The sequence below is a fragment of the Ursus maritimus genome, unplaced genomic scaffold, assembly GCF_017311325.1.
Source record: "Ursus maritimus isolate PB19 unplaced genomic scaffold, ASM1731132v1 scaffold_11, whole genome shotgun sequence".
NCBI lineage: Eukaryota > Metazoa > Chordata > Mammalia > Carnivora > Ursidae > Ursus > Ursus maritimus.
In genome coordinates, this window is record NW_024423453.1 from 42,966,474 (window position 1) to 42,985,626 (window position 19,153).

The window sequence follows — 19,153 nt, forward strand, 5'->3', positions numbered from 1 at the left end:
AACCTCACATCAGGCCCTGAGATCAGTGGCAGTCTCCAGGAGATTCTCTCCCTCTGCTCCCCCCACTCCCCTTCTCTCTTTCTCTTTCTCAAGTAAATAAATAAATCTTAAAAAAAGAGAGAGAGAGAGAGAGAGACCATTCTCCCTTGCATTTGGACAAGCTGATAAGAAAGACCTATTTCTCCCTTCTTTAGCTCCAGCAAGAAGTTCAAAACACATAAGCTGCAGTCCATATGTGGAAACTCTCACTGCCGGCCTGCCCCTTAATTGCAGTAAAATCCAAGCCAGTCTCCTTTCCCCACTCTCTCAAGCCATTTTTGCACCTGATTGAGAACCTTCCCTGCACGTCCAGAAAGCCTCATTATGTGAGCAATAAACCTTTTCATATGCTGTTGGTGTGTGTGTGGCATCAAAATCAATCTCTGCACCTGAACCAAATTCAGATGGTGGGGTCGGGGTGTCCATCATGCCTCCCGTGGTAACCACAACAATATGCATTATAAACATAAAAACTTTAACATATATATCACAAGTGAGAATGAGATTATACTATGAATATCTGATTTTTAAAATAATGTACTTTGAACAACGATGTCATTAAATGTTTTTCACAGTATCATTTTCAATGGCAGTGTATTATACTAGTATATTGTGCAAGTGATCTGACCAGCTTACAATTGACATGTATGTTGGTTCCAATATTTTTACTATTTATTTATTTTAATTTTTTTACTATTTTAGTTTTTAAAGATTTATTTATTTATTTGAGAGAGAGAGAGAGCAGGGGTGAGGGGCAGAGGGATAGGGAGGGAGAGTCCCAAGCAGACTCTGCACTGAGTGCAGAGCCTGACACAGGGCTTGATCCCACAACCCCGGGATCATGACCTGAACCAAAACCAAGACTTGGTTGCTTAACTGACTGAGCCACCCAGGTGCCCCCCGCCTTTTTTTACAATGTTAAACAAGCTATAGTGGTTATCCTTATAGCTAAACCTTCGTTCATTTTCTTGGTTATTTCTTTAAGATAAGTTCTTTTAGCTTTTTTTTTTTTTTAAAGATTTTATTTATTTATTCCACAGAGATAGAGACAGCCAGCGAGAGAGGGAACACAAGCAGGGGGAGTGGGAGAGGAAGAAGCAGACTCATAGCGGAGGAGCCTGATGTGGGGCTCGATCCCAGAACGCCGGGATCACGCCCTGAGCCAAAGGCAGACGCTTAACCACTGTGCCACCCAGGCGCCCCAAGTTCTTTTAGTTTTAAGTATTAATAAATTATAATCACATTCAGCTCATTAGGGTAACTTCTATGGAGCACTTGCCATGTGCAGTTATTGGGGATCCTAAATACAAAAGACACCAAAATTGTTTTCAGTGAAGTACTATTATAATAGGGGATTCAGATGAATTTTTGTAGGTTAAAAACTGAATCGTTTTTTTAAATGAAGACACCTAAAGCCAATAAATGTAGCCTCTTCACTTGTACAAAATTTGATAAAGTGTGAAGTTTGCCACATGGTGGCACTAATACATTTCTACTAAATTGTGCTGCGTTAATGAGAGGTTTTTTTCTCTGTCGACTTAATTTTTTGGTGAATTATAACTGGAAAAATATTTAGGCTTAGTTTAACATTTGAAAAATTGGGTTACATTAAAAAACACAAGACAGGATTTTTATTTAAGAACCCAAATATTATCTATTCTTTCATAACCGCAGAGCTTGACAGGTGATTTCCTTTTTAAACACCAAAAATCTTGGGGCGCCTGGGTGGCTCAGTCGTTAAGCGTCTGCCTTCGGCTCAGGGCTTGATCCCGGGCGTTCTGGGATCCAGCCCCACATCAGGCTCCTCCGCTGGGAGCCTGCTTCTTCCTCTCCCACTCCTCCTGACTGTGTTCTCTCTCTTGCTTGCTGTCTCTCTCTCTGTCAAATAAATAAATAAAATCTTTAAAAAAAACCCAAAACACCAAAAATCAAATTATTGAACATGGCATATATACACACACACAAGCACATACACATATACATATATATAAATGCTTATAAATATTATAAACATATATAATATTCGGGTTCTTAAAAATCCTGTCTTGTGTTTTTTTAATGTTGACTAATTTTCTAAATACATGTATATGTCTTATTGTGCGTGCAATAAGAGAGTGAAATATGCTTTGCAGAGTTAGGTTTATTTTCTGATCTTGTGTCTAACAGCTTTTATATTTTAAATTAGGCATCCTCAGTAGTCCATTTCTCCTCTCCCCTACACCAGAAAAATCTTAGGGGCAGGGAACTTTTATAAAGTATACTCTACCATTTACTCCTGCTTCTTCCCATCCCAACCATTCTGAATGCACCTAGGGGGTGTTACCTCCCCTCCTTCATAATTAGTGCTCTAGTGAGAGTCTGTTAATGACAGTTACACTTACATAATCAATTATTATGCCTTTCTGGTGAAATGACTTCTTTATCATTATGAAATGACCTTTTTTATTCCTGGTGGTAGTCTTTACTCTGAAATTTACCGTCTGATGCTAAAGTGGCCATGCCAACTTTCTTTTGAGTCTTCCTTTTTTTATATAATCTGACAATCTCTGCCTTTTAATTGGGGTATTTAGACCATTTACTTTAATATGATTATTGATATAGTTAGGTTTAAATCTGTCATCTTGCTATTTGTTTCCTGTTTGTCTCATCTAAATCTTTGTTCCCCTTTTTCTCCTTTTCTGCCTTATTTGAGATTAAGGTTTTTCTTTTTTTTATGATTCCATTAATGGTTGGCTTATTAGATATAACTCTTTTTTTTTTTTTTTATCTCAGTGGTGACCTTAGCACTTTTATATCTGTTTAACTTAGCAGTCTACTTTCAAGTGAGACTATATTACTTCACATATAGTATAGTACAGTATAAGAAATTTACAATCACATGCTTCCATTTCTCCCCTTCTATCTTTTGTGCTTTTTTTTTTTACATTTTATTTCTATATATGTTATAAACTCAACAATACATCATTATTACTTGGTTTTATGTTATTATTTACTATTCATTTTATTGGCATTATAATAATAAATTAATTTTTAAAGTGCTTTAAATGCTAAGAAAAAATTTTTTGTATATTTACCCATGTAGTTAACATTTCTGGAGCTCTTTAGTCTTTTGTGTATATAGTGTTTCCGCTGGTATAATTTTCCTTCTGCCCAAGGGACTTCTTTAACATTTAGAGTGTTATAATACGGGTCTGCTGTTGGTGAATTCTTTCACTTGCGTATGTCTGGAAAAAATCTTCATTTCACCATTTTTTTTTTTAAAGATTTTATTTATTTGACAGAGATAGAGACAGCCATCAAGAGAGGGAACACAAGCAGGGGGAGTGGGAGAGGGAGAAGCAGGCTCATAGCAGAGGAGCCTGATGTGGGGCTTGATCTCATAACGCTGGGATCACGCCCTGAGTCGAAGGCAGACGCTTAACCGCTGTGCCACCCAGGCGCCCCTCACCATTGTTTTTGAAAGGTATTTTCCCTGAGTATAGAATTCTAGGTTGACAGGTTATTTTTCTTTCAGTACTTTAAAGTTGTTGCTCTACTGCCTTCTCACTATTGCGTCTGATGAGAAATCTGTCTTCCTTACATTTGTATCTTTACAGAAGAAGTGTTTTCTTGTCTGCTTTTTTTTTTTTAAGATTTTATTTATTTTGAGAGAGAGAGCGAGCAAATACAAGCGGGGGAGGAGAGGGGCCGAGAGAGAGGGGGAAGCAGACTCCCTGCTGAGCAGGGAGCCTGACACAGGCTTGCTCCCAGGACCCTGAGATCATGACCCAAGCCAAAGGCAGACACTTAACAGCCTGAGCCACCCAGGTGCCCCCCTTTTAAGATTTTAAGATTTTCTCTTTACCATTGGTTTTGAGCAATTGTATTATGATGTGCCTTTTCTTCATGTTTCTTCTGTTTGGTGCTTGTGATCTTCTTGCAGCTGTGAATTTATAGTCTTGTCACACTTGAAAATATTTTAGCCTTTACTTCTTCAAATACTTCCCATGACCCTCCCCCTTCACTGGGACTCCAATTTTACATACGTTTTGTCACTTAGTTTTCCAGAAGCTCACTGATGCTGTCTTCATTTTTAAAATTCTTTATCTATTAAACTTTAGGATAGTTTCTATTGCTAGGTCTTAATGTTAACTTTTCTTCTGCATTGTTCACTCTGCCAATGTCACAAGCAGTGTTTTATTCTTCTCAGGCTTGTAGTTCTCTTTAGAAGTGCAAATTCGGATCATTTTTGAGTTTGGGTTTGAGATCTGTTTTTTTTGTGTGTGTTTTGCAACACATGGAATACAGTTATAGTAATGGTTTTAATGTCTTTGTTTGCTAATTTTAACACCTGTATCTGATGTAGGTGTATTTTAATTGGTAGATTTTTCTCTCAACATGGGTCATCTTCTCCTGATTTTTTGCATGCCTGGTAATTTTGGATTGAATGTCAGACATTGTAAATTTACCTTGAGGGTTGGTGGGTATTTTCATATTCCTGTAAATATTTTTATTATCTTGGAATGTGATAAGTTACTTTGAAATTGTGTGATCCTTTTTGGTCTTGCTTTCAAGACTTGTTAAACAGGAACAGAGCAACAACTAGTCTAGGACTAATTATTTCCCACAATTGAGGCAAGTCTTTTCTGAACACTCTACCCACTTTCTTATGAATAATGAGGTTTTCCCAGTCTGCTAGTGAGAATAGTCACTATTGCCAGACTAGGTAGCCTCTTCAGATCCATGCATGGCTGGTTCTCAGCTGAGTTCTCAAGAGAGGCCCTATGCAGAGATCTGGAGTTCTCCGTGCAGCTTTTTCCCTCTGTGCTCACCTGCCCTGTGAACTCTAATCAGCTCGGTCTCCCTAGACTCTCAGCTTCTCAACTCAGGGAATCTGCCGGACTCTCCTGGAATTCCCTTCCCCAGTGTGTAGTCTGGAAACTTAGTCATAGGCTCATCTCATTTGTTTTACATCTCATAGGGATCACTATTCTTCATTGCCAGATGTCTAGTGTCTTGAACACTATTGTTTCATATATTTTGCCTGGTTTTTTGGTTGTTTCAGATAGTAGTGTAAATTGGGTCCAGGTTATTCCATCTTGTCCAGAGCAGAATTTCTACTTCCAAGTTTTTATGAGAGGTTTTTGTTAGTTTCTTCATATAATTTTGTATTTGAATCTATGCAGTAATCTTGAATTGTACTTTAGATTAAGTAGGGAATTAATTACTTCATCTCGAACACATACTATGTGAAGATTCTACCTATAAATGGATGCATAATAAAATAAGTAATTAATTTTTGGGGGATTTTTCTCTCATAGTTTGGTTGGAAAAGCAATGGCTTTGATTTATTAGCACCTGAAAGGTAAGCCTAATAATCATACTAGTAATAATTTTACTCTTTAATTACATGACAGTAAAATTTACTTAAGCGTTTCAGAAATTAAGATATATGTGTCTGGTAGGTCATTTTAAACTGAACATAATTGCATTTCTTTAATACTGCAGAGCTTTAAAGCTAAAGATATATGTCTCAGACAGAGATTCAAGACATTTTATGAAACAAAATAACCATCATTTGTTGAATGCCTACCATGTGATAGGCACTTCATAAAATTATTTTTTATTCTCACCATTCATTTATTAGGCAGAGGTTGTTGTCCCCATTTGAGAGATGAGCAAGTTGATATACAACAGGGTTACAGAACTTGACCAAAGTTCCAGGGTGAGTTAAGTATTCACACAATCTGGGTTCACACAGGTGAAACAATTAAAACTCAAAGTATTTTATTATCACGTGCTGATTACAGCTCTTAACTCTATAAAGAGCTTTAGATCTTCTAGATTTTTGAAGACTGAGTTTTAATAATAGATTTATTGATAACTTTTAGTCCATTAACTTATCAAATAGGATAGCAATATTTTATATGTTTTCTCTCCTATAAATAACATAATGACAACTTCATGTCACACTTCAAGTCTGATAATAACCTACATTTTGAAGCACTTTGCAATTTTCATGGTGCTTTCACATATTTTTATCTCACTCAATTCTCACAACTACCTTGGCTAATACATTAGCCCCATTTTGCTTCAAGTCTATCATTTGGCCTACAATCTGAATTCTTAGACCAGTATTTTTTCTGTTATTCCAAGCTAGCCTTTCTGCATCATTGGCTTACTTTACTGAAACAAAAGCAAAATGGCACCCATGTAAAGTCACCAATTTTTTCCCCACTTTCATGACAATACTTAAGAAAAATGAAGTTTGATTTTGTAATTGGGTGGGTATTGGAAATTTTGCTTACCATATTGTCATTTTTGTTTGTTTCACAGCCTTACAGTCCAGCTCACTGAATGTGGTGCTTAGAGTATTGATGGAAAATTCATGGAGTGGTATTTGATGCCAAACGGGTAGGGAAGTTTATATAGCATGGTTTATAATATCTATGTTTTAGAAATTTTATTATGTGTTTATTATGTATTTCATTATTGTTCTTTTTAAAATTTATACTGTTTCTTTATTTGCATTATGTACTGTTTTTGTATTGTGAAACACAAACTTTATATCCTAGCCATCATTATCTTATTAGGATCCAGAGCTAAGTTTCAGGAGAATTCTTTATGGCACCTTAAAAATCATACTTTCCTAAGATAATATACAATATTTGATACTCCTATTTTCATGGTCTCTAGTTTATTATTAAGCTGACCTTTGTACCTGTTTTGAGTTGAGTTGTGTCCCACAAAGATAGGTTCAAATTCCAGGACCTTAGAATGTTACCTTATTTGGAGGTAGGGTCTCTACAGAGATAAGTCAAAATGAGATCATTGGGGTGGGCCTAATTCAATAGGGTTGGTGTTCCTATAAAAAAAAAGCAGAAATTTGGACAGAGAGAAAAACACGCACAGAGGGTAGACAACATGAAGACACACAGAGAGAGTAGCACATGAACTCAGGATTAGAGCGATGCATCTTCAAACCAAGGAACACCAAAGATTGCTGACAAACCAGCAGAAGCTAGGGAAAGAAAGGAAGGATTCTCCCCCAGGGCTCAAAGAGAACATGGCCCTGCTTGTTTACGCCTTGATTTCAAACTTCTAGACTCCAGAACTGAGATAATAAATTTCTATTGCTTTAAGACACAGATTTTGGTACTTTGTTATGACAGCTCTAGGAAAATGATATAGTACCTAAAATAGAAATAGAGTCTTTCTCTTTAAGAACTAAATATACTAAATGTAATGGAACCTTGAAATACCAGGACCCCATTCCATCCAGGGCACTGTTGGGAGAAGGTTCTTGGTCCTGACTCCAAGAAGCTCCTACAGCATGAGCCAGCTCACCAGTATGAAGCTTACAATACCTAGGCCGCCTTTGCCTCTAGTGTAAATTAGGAACCTATAGATGACATTCTAGACCCCTCTCAATCTAGACAGTGGTCTTTCCAGTCTTGTCTCCCATTCTTTCTCTGATCCTTGTCCAGAGCCAGGCAGGTGCTACACACTCTTCTTTCTAACTCTTCCTTCTCCTCTTCCTTGGCTGTCATATGGTACCAGACGAGTAGGAAGCATAAGTACGTGAGGGTTATAGCACCAACAGGAAATGTGTCCTCAGCCCTTTGCTCTTATACCTCTGTATTTTATCTCTCAGAATGATCATCTGCTTTTGCAGTGGTTACCCTTACTTGGGAGCAGAGGACTTATCCAAATAGATTTGTTTTTATCTATAATTTTATTCTTACCTCAAATTCATTGGCCTCTATGTAAGACTTGTACATTTTTGATGGTGTTGTGGTCAGTTTCCCACTGACGTAGACTCAGGTGGTCTTGGCTCTCTTTCATGTTCTCCCTTATCTCATCAATCACCAGTATGGTTGGTTTTCACTCCATAATATCCTTCATTTTCTTCATTTCATACTCATCCTAATTTGAGGGCTGTGATAACATCTTACCTGGATTCCGAGGGCTATGTGAATTCCGAAGCCTTGTAGTTGCTTTCCTTGCCTCTTGTTTCCAGGGTAATGGCTTTGCAACTGTAAAACAGATAGTTGATGTGCCAGAAATCTGACCTCCTAGATTTATCATCTTGCTCTTATCTGTTCAACCAGATTGTAAACTCTTTAAGGGCATGGATCTTTGCATTTGTACAAATTTATCGGATGTATCACTTAGCCCAGAATAGCAATTAAAAAGCATAAACTCTCGAGACGTTGCCTGGAATCCTGGTTCTGCCACTTACCAGCTCTGGGAGATGGGCCAAGTTACTCAACCTTTATGTTCCTCAATTTCACCCATCTGTGGAGTAAGGAAAATGGTAATGTCTACTGTCATTGATTATTGCAGAAGGGGAGTGAATAAAGTGCTTAGAACGGTACCAAAAATATATAGTAATTTTTCAATAAAATGTGCATTATCTTATTATTTTACACTTCAATGTTCATCAAATATTTGGAGACTAATGAAAGATAACTTGTGTTAACACAAGAGTAGAAGCATGCTTTGATTTTATCTGAACATGTGTTGCACCTCTCTGTTACAGTGATGTAGTTCTGAGTCTTGTTGAGTTCTTTGAGTATAAAATAAGGATAATAATACCTACTCATAGGGTTGTTGTGAAGATTACTATAAATAGATTGCTGTTGGTAAGGGCTGAATCCAGTGCCTGACACATAGTAAACACATAAGTGAATGGTACTCAGGAACACAGTAATAATGGTAGTATTAATAGTAGTGAGGCAACCGTAGCAGTGATGGTAGTGGTAGCGATAATAGTAATAATGGTAGTAGTGGAGACAGAAGTAGCATTTCATTTAGTTTTTTGTATGTATGGAACATATCAGCAGTTGAAAACAGCTTGGGGGTATGTGAAGGAAAGACAAAGTTTTTCTTGACAATCTGAGAGAGGTGATAGTTGAAGTCTTGGGAAAGGTTAAGGTGGCTTGGAGTGCGAGGAGGACCACCACAGCAGAATCAGGGAATCTCAGGAAGGCAAGGGGAAATTTGTGGATAGTGGAGAGAGTGTAGTTCAAATTCTTACCCATCCAATCCGGAGATAATGGGAGGAAGAAAATAACTTCTAAGATGGAAAGCTGTGATTAAAGAGTGCCAAATAATAAGCAAAAGTGGTCAAGGAAGACAGTGATCTGCCCCACGCCCCCATTACAGTCATTTCTCAACCTTTTCCTCATCTCTCCATCTTACTCAGAATTCCTTTCCTTCTTTTTTTGTTTTTAAAGATTTTATTTATTTATTTGCGAGAGAGCAAATAAATATGCGCACGTGCACACACACATACACACACACACACACACACACACACACACACACGAGCATTGTGGGGGGGCAGAGAGAGCAGGAGAAGCAAACTCCCTGCAGAGCAGGGAGCCCGATGCTGGACTCCATCCCGGAACTCTGGGATCATGACCTGAGCCCAAGGCAGCTGCTTAACTGACTGAGCCACCCAGGTGCTCTACATTTCCTTCTTTAACAGCTAAAAAAATTAATTTCATTAGATACATGTATACATCTAACATGTATATGTTTTATTTATTTATTTATTTTTAAAGATTTTATTCATTCATTCGACAGAGAGAGAGACAGGCAGCGAGAGAGGGAACACAAGCAGGGGAGTGGGAGAGGAAGAAGCAGGCTCCCAGCGGAGGAGCCCGACATGGGGCTCGATCCCATAACGCTGGGATCACGCTCTGAGCTGAAGGCAGACGCTTAAGGACTGAGCCACCCAGGCGCCCCCAACGTATATGTGTTTTAATGCTATGAATAAATGCTACAGTCCATTAAAACCAGTTGGCAATACATCATGAAGAGAATATGGACATGCTGGAGAAAAATAAATATGCTTTTCAATTTGAGGAGCGAAGTACAGACTGCAAGTTAGATTATGAAGCTGAGAACATGCATTTGACAGGAAAGAGTGGAATGGACCTTTACTTAATATATTTAGAATCCTTTGCTGAACTCTAGTATGTACTAGTATGTTAGAGAAAATTTTTTAAATTGGTGAATCCAGAAGTTATGTCCTAAAGTTTACATATATGTGAACATATATATATATATATATATATATATATATATATATGTTCACTGTTACATTCCCTGAAAATTATATTCTTCTAAGCATTTTTTAAAATATGAAGATTTTATCAAAAAGCAAATCTTAATTTTTGCTTCAGCAATTCAGATAATATTGACTAATGTCTATTCGATTTAGATTTATTTTTCAATGATTTAGTCATTTTGTTCCAAATGAAACATATTTTTCTTGGCTTCCTGCTTTTGCTGTAAGCAGCCCACAAATGGTGTACCTCAAACAGCATTCTTAGCAATTACAAATTGAAAATCATCCCTATTCAGCTACAGTAAGACTGTATTTATTTACTATTTCGATGTTTCTTTTTTCTGTCTCTGTGTACTGTTTTTAATTTTATTTATTTATTTGAAAGAGAGACAGAGAGGGTGAGCACAAGTGGGGGGGGCAGATGGAGAGGGAGAAGACTCCTTGCTGAGCAGGGAGCCTGATGTGGGGCTTGATCTCAGGACCCTGGGATCATGACCTGAGCCAAAGGCAGATGCTTAACCGACTGAGCCACCCAGGCGCCCCTGTGTACTGTTTTTAAATATACAGTTTAAACCAAGCATTCAATACGATGTAAAATAGAGCACTGTTGTACTTTAAATAATATGTAGAACAACGAAAATCGATCTACAGCCTCTTCTCTAAGAAGAATCCCAAGGATACTATCTTAGGCACTTTCCTTATACTTGTTATTGCCATTAAGCATTGCACATGGCCTTTTAAAATTTATAATTTCTATTTATGATGCTTAAAAATGTAGTGGTCATAATGCAATGTAAAATAGCTTCAATTAATATATTTATTCTTTTTCCACTTCAGTCTTTAAAAAAATAATAATAAACTCCCAGTGAACCTTTCCCCTGCAAATGACCTGATACGACATATTTGAACTTACGGTGAACTTTCACATGAACTTTCAGTTATCCTCCGAGAAATATAACAGATGGAAAATAAGCATATTTTTCAAATATTTTCAGATACAGTACTGTGACATGTTTAACGGAGACAACAAGGCCAACTATCTCTCTCCAGTGTTTACTTTGCTGACTTTATTGTCTTGCAGGCGGTTTTGTTACATTATATGTCTGAATTAAGGGGTTCAGCCACATTTTTGTTTGCCCAGCATCTTGATTTTAAAGCAGCACTTGTATATATGTTTAAAGATGTAGCTAATTGGGTCATAAATATAACAAATTTTAAGAGAACTTTATTGAACTTATTGAAATAATATTGCTTCAAATCCTAGATACGAGGGGCTTTTAAAGACCCTTTTCAGATTTCACAATATGAATCAGCTATAATTTCTTTCACTTTGAATAGTTGGTTGCTAGAAATTCAGTTCGAAAACCACAGGGTTTTTGAATGGTCATTTGGGACAAGAGGAGGGAAATTAATGGAGCACCAACCAGTGTTTACTACTGCAAACATATGAGGTAGGCTCCTCAGAGGTATTTAATCTTCGCAACTCTCTTCCCCAAGTAGTTATCTTACTCACTTTGCAGAAGAGGAAGGGGAGACAGAGAGGTTGTGTAACTTGCCTGAGAAGGCACAGCTAAACTGGGGAAGAAAATCTGGGTCTCCCAGACTTTCAGTTCCTTTCTCTTGTAACACGTTCATGCTCCCAGGAACAAGATGTTTTTTTCAGTCAAATAAATGCTAAAGATAAAAGTGTGATAACGCTGTAAGAGTTCTAGAAGCTTTGTTTTGAGAATTTAAAGAGTTTATTTCTTTGTATTTGTTGCATAATATTGTTACATAGATTAGATGTAAAACTTTCAGAATGCTCTCAGTGACATGAAGATAGTAACTGAGATTTTTTGCTTCTCTGAAAATTTCCTGTTGTTTGCAAAAAACTATGCATCTATTACATTTACTAAATAATGCAGGCATGTATAATACTTTTCCACTGATATGCATCTCCTTGCTTAGAATCAATTCTTATTAACACCCGCTTTATTCTTAGACCACAATGTCTTCATCTTGAGTAGTGTTTTAGATGTTGTTTAGTTCAGAGAGAGATTATACTTAATGGACATAGATATGTATAAAAGAGCACACAACTGCATTTATCAGATCAGAATGCCAACTGTATTAAGCTGTAATTAGCCCATCTTTCCTGGCACTTGGTGAGGCGAATAACGATCTCTCCATTTCACTGGATGCACCCAGAAGCCTAAAAGGCCTACGGTGATCTTGTCAGTGATGTAGTGTAAATGGATAGCAAGTTAAAGTAAGTTGTTACTCATTTTAAGAGACTTTCTAATACTCTCCTTTCTTTAACTTTTTAGTTCATTTTTAAAAACAGCTTTTTATTAAAAGTAAAGAACAGATTTTGTATTAAAATGAGTGATCCTGTTTTTCTCTCCAATTTTGAGGTAGTAAATGTGGAGCCGTGCAGATTCAAGGAGGAAAAGGTCTCTTTCTTCTTCCTTTCACAGTTGACCTTTGAACAGCACTGGTTTGAACTGCACTAGTTCACTCACACATGGATATTTTTTTGGATGAATACAGTACTTTGATGAATACTGTAAGTAGATGTTCTGTTTCTTATAATTTAATATTTTCTTTATCTTACTTTATTTTGAGAATATATTCTACATATAACATACAATATATGTTAATTGACTGTATATGTTATTGGTAAGGCTTTCGGTCAGCAGGAGGCTATTAGTAATTTGGTTTTGGGGGAGTCAAAAGTTCTACGTGGGTTTTTTTTAGAGATTTTATTTGTTTGTTTGCCAGAGAGCACACAAGCAAGGGAAAGCTGCAGAGGGAAGGGAGAAGCAGGCTCCCCACTGAGCAGGGAACCCGATGTGGGACTGGATCCCAGGACCCTGAGATCATGACCTGAGCCGAAGGCAGAGGCTTAACCGACTGAGCTATGTGGGTTTTTGACTGCATGGGGGATCAGTGCCCCTAACTCCTGTGTTGTTCAAGAGTTAACTATATAAGGTCTTTTCTCCTGTGTTATTTTGTTGCCTGTTTACAGGTTCCGGGGAGAAAGCGCATAAAGTTCCCTCTGTATGATATGGTATTCAGTTAGGGATAAAGTTATGATTTCCTGTAGAAAGTAGGCAGGAAACATGGTAGGGAGATAAGCCCACAGACTCTCTTTGATTTCTTGATATTTATCTGTTAAAATTACTTGGTATGTGTAAATTCCGAAACTTATAATATTGCAATTCCTTAGATTGAGGGTAGTCATTATTTGTCCAAAACTAGGTGCGTACGGCGGCATCATGATTATCAAGCATCAGAGAGAAGGACTGTGGAGTAGGTATTGAAGTATTAATTCACAGAACATATATCTGCATATTAAAAATAATGTTCCTTTTTTAGATATGCTATGTCCATGACAGAAAACAAAATTTAGGCTTACATGCTTTTTTATCTTATTGCTTTAAAACAGATTCTGAAAGCTATAAAATGATACTGCCCCTCTAAATAAAGTGACAGTTTTAAAAAGCATACTGTTTACATAGTTATAAGTATAGTTCTGTTTTTTTTTAATTGCAAGTGACAGAAATGTAATTCAACTAGCATAAAAAAGGGTGGCAGTCACATGCAAACATAAACACACATATTTAGATTATACTGTATACTATATTTGCATCTTTTTAAAAAATATAACATTAGGAGCATTTCCTCATGGTTAAATGATTTTATTTTTCACCTTCTTTTATTTACTTTCTTACATTATTTCAAAAGTGCTCTATAGCATTCAATTATCTGCATATATCGTAGTTTATTTAACCATTCCATTCTTATTTAACATTTAGATTGTTTCCAGTAGAGTGTTTCCAAAGTCTCCGCCATGGAGAAGCAAAAACCTAATTGGAAGCTTAGACAGAAGTAAACTTTAAAGCCCCAAAAATATTTCTGTAAATTTAGAAATATAATCTTATACCCACACATACAATTTATTATTAATGCTTTCACTTTACCTCTAAAAGGTCATTATTTCATTTAGGAAAAGGTAACTTCATTTACTTATACACTTAGACAAAATAGTTTCTAATCAATAGTTATGTGATCCAACTAGTCAGAATGGCTAAAATGAACAATTCAGGAAACAAGAGATGTTGGCGAGGACGCGGAGAAAGGGGAACCCTCTTACACTGTTGGGAATGCAAACTGGTATGGCCACTCTGGAAAATAGTATGGAGGTTCCTCAAAAAGTAAAAAATAGAACTTCCCTATAACACAGCAATTGCATTACTGGGTATTTTTCCAAAGGGTACAAAAATAGTGATTCTAAGGGGCATCTGCACCCCAATGTTTATAGCAGCAATGCCCACAATAGCCAAAATATGGAAAGAGCCAAGATGTCCATTGACAGATGAATGGATATATATACCACCTCTTTTTTTTTGTTTTTCTTTTTGTTTTTTTGTTTTGTTTTTAAAGATTTTATTTATTTATTTGACAGAGAGAGAGAGACAATCAGGGAGAGAGGGAACACAAGCAGTGGGAGTGGGAAAGGAAGAAGCAGGCTCCCAGCGGAGCAGGGAGCCCAGTGCGGAGCTCAATCCCAGGACCCTGGGATCACACCCTGAGCCAAAGGCAGACGCTTAATGACTTAGCCACCCAGGAGCCCCATACCACCTCTTCTTTATTCATATATACTGTCATATTACGCAGCCATCAAAAAGAATGAAATCTTGCCATTTGCAACGATGAGGATGGAACTAGAGGGTATTATGCTAAGCAAAATAAGTCAATCAGAGAGACGAATACCATATGATTCCATTCATATGTGGAATTTAAGACACAAAACAGATGAACACAGAGGAAGGGAAGAAAAAATAAAATAAGATAAAAGAAAGGGAGGCAAACCGTGAGAAACAATTTAACTCTAGGAAACAAACTGAGGGTTGCTGGAAGGGAGGTGGGTAGGGAGAAAGGGTAAGTGGGTGATGGGCATGAAGGAGGGCACGTGATAAGATGAGCACTGGGTGTTAAATGCAACTGATGAATCACTAAATTCTACCCCTGAAACTAATAATACACTGTATGTTAACTAAATTGAATTCAAATAAAAAATGAAAAAAAAAACCTGTTATGTGATCCATTCTAGGACATATTATTGTTGGCATGGATTCGTATCATTGTTTATATTCATAACCTTGTGTTGGCAGGTGCGTGCTTGTTCCTGTGATGAGTTCAGAGCAACTGCCATCTGCGCAATGGGAGGTCCGAAACTGAAAAGGGAAGGGGAAGACTGAATGTATTCTGAAAAGGTTTGTACATGAAACAAAAAGACGGGTTTTCCAGTTTAAATTTAAAGCATGTTAATGATCAAATTATTTCCCAAGGATCATTGTTATGAAGACTTAACATTTTCCCCTAATGTATTTATATATCCACTCAGTACATTATATGGTAAATGGGGGGTGCCGTTCCCGATACACATGAGCCCCGCCCCCACAGTTTTACAGTTTTGTATGCTCAGATAAACAAGTAAGGATTAGGAGAGTTTTATGGATACTAGCTTCTACTTGAAAAGCTACACATTTTTTTCTCTTAACCTAGAGATGATGTTTGGAAAGGTAACAGGTGATAAAGCAATAGCCCCTTCGACAGATCATATGGTACATCCAACTTTTTGTCTCTGGAGAGCACTTAGTTCATCCCAGAAAGTTCTCTTTTCTTTGAACATATCCAGATAAAGAAATGTCATATTTTTGTAGCCAAATTTAAATATTTAACAACTTTTATAAAATTTCTGATGCTGGACCAAAATCATTTACATCTTACTTACAGTAGTGATGTTTCCTACCATGTCATGTGGTTAAAGATTCAAGTCCCTATTAATAAAAATAATTAAGCGTTGATGACAGATATGAAAAGACAAACTAGTGCTAATACTTTCTTTAATAGGGACAGACTCATATAAGATGATTTCATTCTTTATCAACAATGGTGATCAAAAACATTTAAAAGTACAAAATATATAAGCAGGAAAATGAGTGAAAATACCCTGTGATCCCATCACTTCGTAGAGAGTCAAAGTGTGTATGAATGAAAGATTTAAGATAATTACAGGGGCGCCTGGGTGGCACAGCGGTTGAGCATCTGCCTTCGGCTCAGGGCGTGATCCCGGCGTTATGGGATTGAGCCCCACATCAGGCTCCTCTGCTATGAGCCTGCTTCTTCCTCTCCCACTCCCCCTGCTTGTGTTCCCTCTCTCGCTGGCTGTCTCTGTCAAATAAACAAATAAAATCTTAAAAAAAAAAAAAAAAGATAATTACAGTCTGCATTTTTAAGACTACCTACATTATTAATTAATTAATTGGTTCTGTTTTCAACCTTTGAGTCCCTTACTACATGGCAGTGACTTCTGGGTATATAGTTATATGAGTAGGTCAGACAAGGTAGCTATCCTCGTGGAGTTTGGTATATGGATAGACATTAAGCTGATAACCCACGACTAAAGAATTGAAAAATACTTTGAAGAAATATTAAAGGGTATTATGAACAAGAATAATGCAGGAGCATGATTTAGTTCTTTTTTTAAAAAAAAAAATTTATTTATTTATTTGACAGAGAGAGAGACAGCCAGCGAGAGAGGGAACACAAGCAGGGGGAGTGGGAGAGGAAGAAGCAGGCTCCCATCGGAGGAGCCCGATGTGGGGCTCGATCCTAGGACCCTGGGATCACGTCCTGAGCCGAAGGCAGATGCTTAACGACTGACCCACCCAGGTGCCCCCATAATTTAGTTCTAACAGCTAAGGAAGGCTTTACTAAGTGATGTTTGAACAAGGAAAGCTGAAAGATGAGTGCCTCCTTGGCAGCTAAATAAAATAAAAGCCATGAAAACATAGTTCTAAGTCACAATATCTAGACATATTACTCAGTAAATATTGTTGAATGAATGAATGACTGGTCTAAAAATCAGAAAATAAAGCAAACATTAAAACAGAAAGCATAACACAAGTTTTCACAAGTTAAGTCTAAATCGTTAGTTGTACAAATAGATGTAAATGCTATAAACTACTCAATTAAAAGATAAAGTCTCTTAGAATAGATTAAAATCAAAGAAGTCGCTGCCATGTGTGCCAGGCACTGTTCCGAGTTCTCTGTTTGGGTTTTCATTTAGCCCTCACCACAACCCTTTTAGGTACATCTGTTAGTATTTCTATTTTGTAAGTGAGGAAACTAGACACAGAGAGGTGGAATAATTTGTGCATGGGCAAACAGCCAATGAGGGGCAGGGCCAGATTCTGAACTCCCTGTAGTCCAGTTCTAGCTTCTGAACTTTTAACCTCTAGGAGCAAGAGTTTCATTTTAATGCAGAATCGTTGAGAAAGATCTACAACCTTTGTAACTGAATTATGACGGCTTGACTAACATAAAAAAAAAGATTATTAAATTTTCAAAGGAGAAAAACAATATTGTTATTTATAATCCCAGATATATTAAAATAAAATGGCTCAGTTTTCTGTGTCATAATCTTTATTGACACTCTTTTCTATTTAGGAATTTTCTCTTTTATACAAAATAGAAAGCTCAACAAGATATTGGGCAAATATTTCATTTTGACAAACTTTTTAGAGGATTCTTGGTTTCACAATTTTTGCAGTCTGTTATTCATTTCATTTTATAAAGCCCTCCCCGCCAATTCCAAGAACTCCTGTGTTTTATTTTGTAGACTAGTGTGGGGTAAGGTGAAGATTTCAATTTAAGGGCTATTTAGAATTATATGAGAAATTTTAGATGCTTGATAAAACCCAGAAACAGGAAACAGGTGTCCAAGTGTAGATATTTCACTCTGCAGAGAAATAATGTGCTCTATTAGTGGCTAGGGTTTAATTGCCATATTTAATTCACTGAATTAGAACTAGTGAATGTAGAACTTAAAATGAAAGGTTATTGTGAAAGCCAACTTTAAAGTTTTTTTAATTAATTCATTTTTATTAAATTTTTAAAATTTGAGTATAGTTGACGTCCAGTGTTTCAGGAGTACAACAGAGTGATTCAACTCCTCTATACATGATGCTATGCTCGCCACAAGTGGAGCTACCATCTGAAAGCCAACTTTTATCTGTTGTTGGAAAGAGCTTTGCATTAAAGGATGGTTGAAAACAGTAGCTGTGTCTATTTTTCATGGTGTTTCCATGAAGCTCAATTTAGTCACATAATTAAATTGTCAAATAGATTCATTAAGTTGGCTTTAGACTGAGAAATTGACAATAAACATAATGGGAAAAGAAGAAGTTTACTTTAATTATTGGTCATTAAAATAATTATATCTCATATTTGTCCTTGAAATGTTTCACATCTGATGCCATATTGTTTCATCATAGGAGCTCTGGGAAGCTGTTAAGAAGCTGATATGATCTGCATTTTATTAAAAAGGAAAATTAAGTTATGGGGAAACGAACTGACTTAATGAAGGACAAGCAGGTCTTTAGAATAACAAGCAGAACGAGACCTTAGACTTCTACTCCTTTCTAGTGACCTTCCAAATGACCACACCTTTCAAAAAGGCGATTGCTAAATCCTTAAAATTCTCAACTAAGACATTGTTACTTACATACTTATGTACTTTAATTCTTTCAAACTAGGATAACTGACTCATCCTATAATAAGCTATCCAATGGCTATAGGTCATATATGATGTAGATGTTCTTTAACAGAAATTGAGCTGTAGCCATGATATATATATCATTTAAAATCATCTGTCATGGGGCATCTGGGTGGCTCAGATGGTTAAGCATCCGCCTATGGCTCCGGTCATGATCTTAGGGTCCTGGGATCGAGTCCCGCATCAGGCTCCCTGCTCAGTGGGGAGCCTATTTCTCCCTCTCCTTCTGCCTGCTGCTCCCCCTGCTTGTATCTTTGCTTGCTCGCTCTCAAATAAATAAATAAAATTTTGAAAAATTCATCTGTCATATGAAGAAAATGGTAGGCATCAATTAAATAACAGAGAGGGAAAATGGAAAAAAAACAGGGATTTTACAAATATAATTTTAGTGATTCTTTCAAGCTATCATTACCATGTGTCAAGTTGTATTCCTCAGATAAAATTTATTATTA

General features: G+C 36.8%; 1 protein-coding gene across 10 annotated transcripts in view; it reads left to right on the plus strand.

The window, feature by feature from the left end:
• The window catches only part of LRAT (lecithin retinol acyltransferase), a 123,309-nt gene that overhangs the window by 11,270 nt on the left and 92,886 nt on the right, over positions 1 to 19,153 (plus strand). For 8 of the 10 annotated variants that reach the window (XR_005833910.1, XR_005833911.1, XM_008685510.2 and 5 more), the window contains 3 exons: positions 6,355 to 6,432; positions 12,490 to 12,641; positions 15,253 to 15,354. The gene's annotated coding sequence lies outside the window, so the exon portion shown is untranslated. The remainder of the gene's footprint in view (positions 1 to 6,354; positions 6,433 to 12,489; positions 12,642 to 15,252; positions 15,355 to 19,153) is intronic. The other 2 variants (XM_040626378.1, XM_040626381.1) reach the window with 2 other exon arrangements.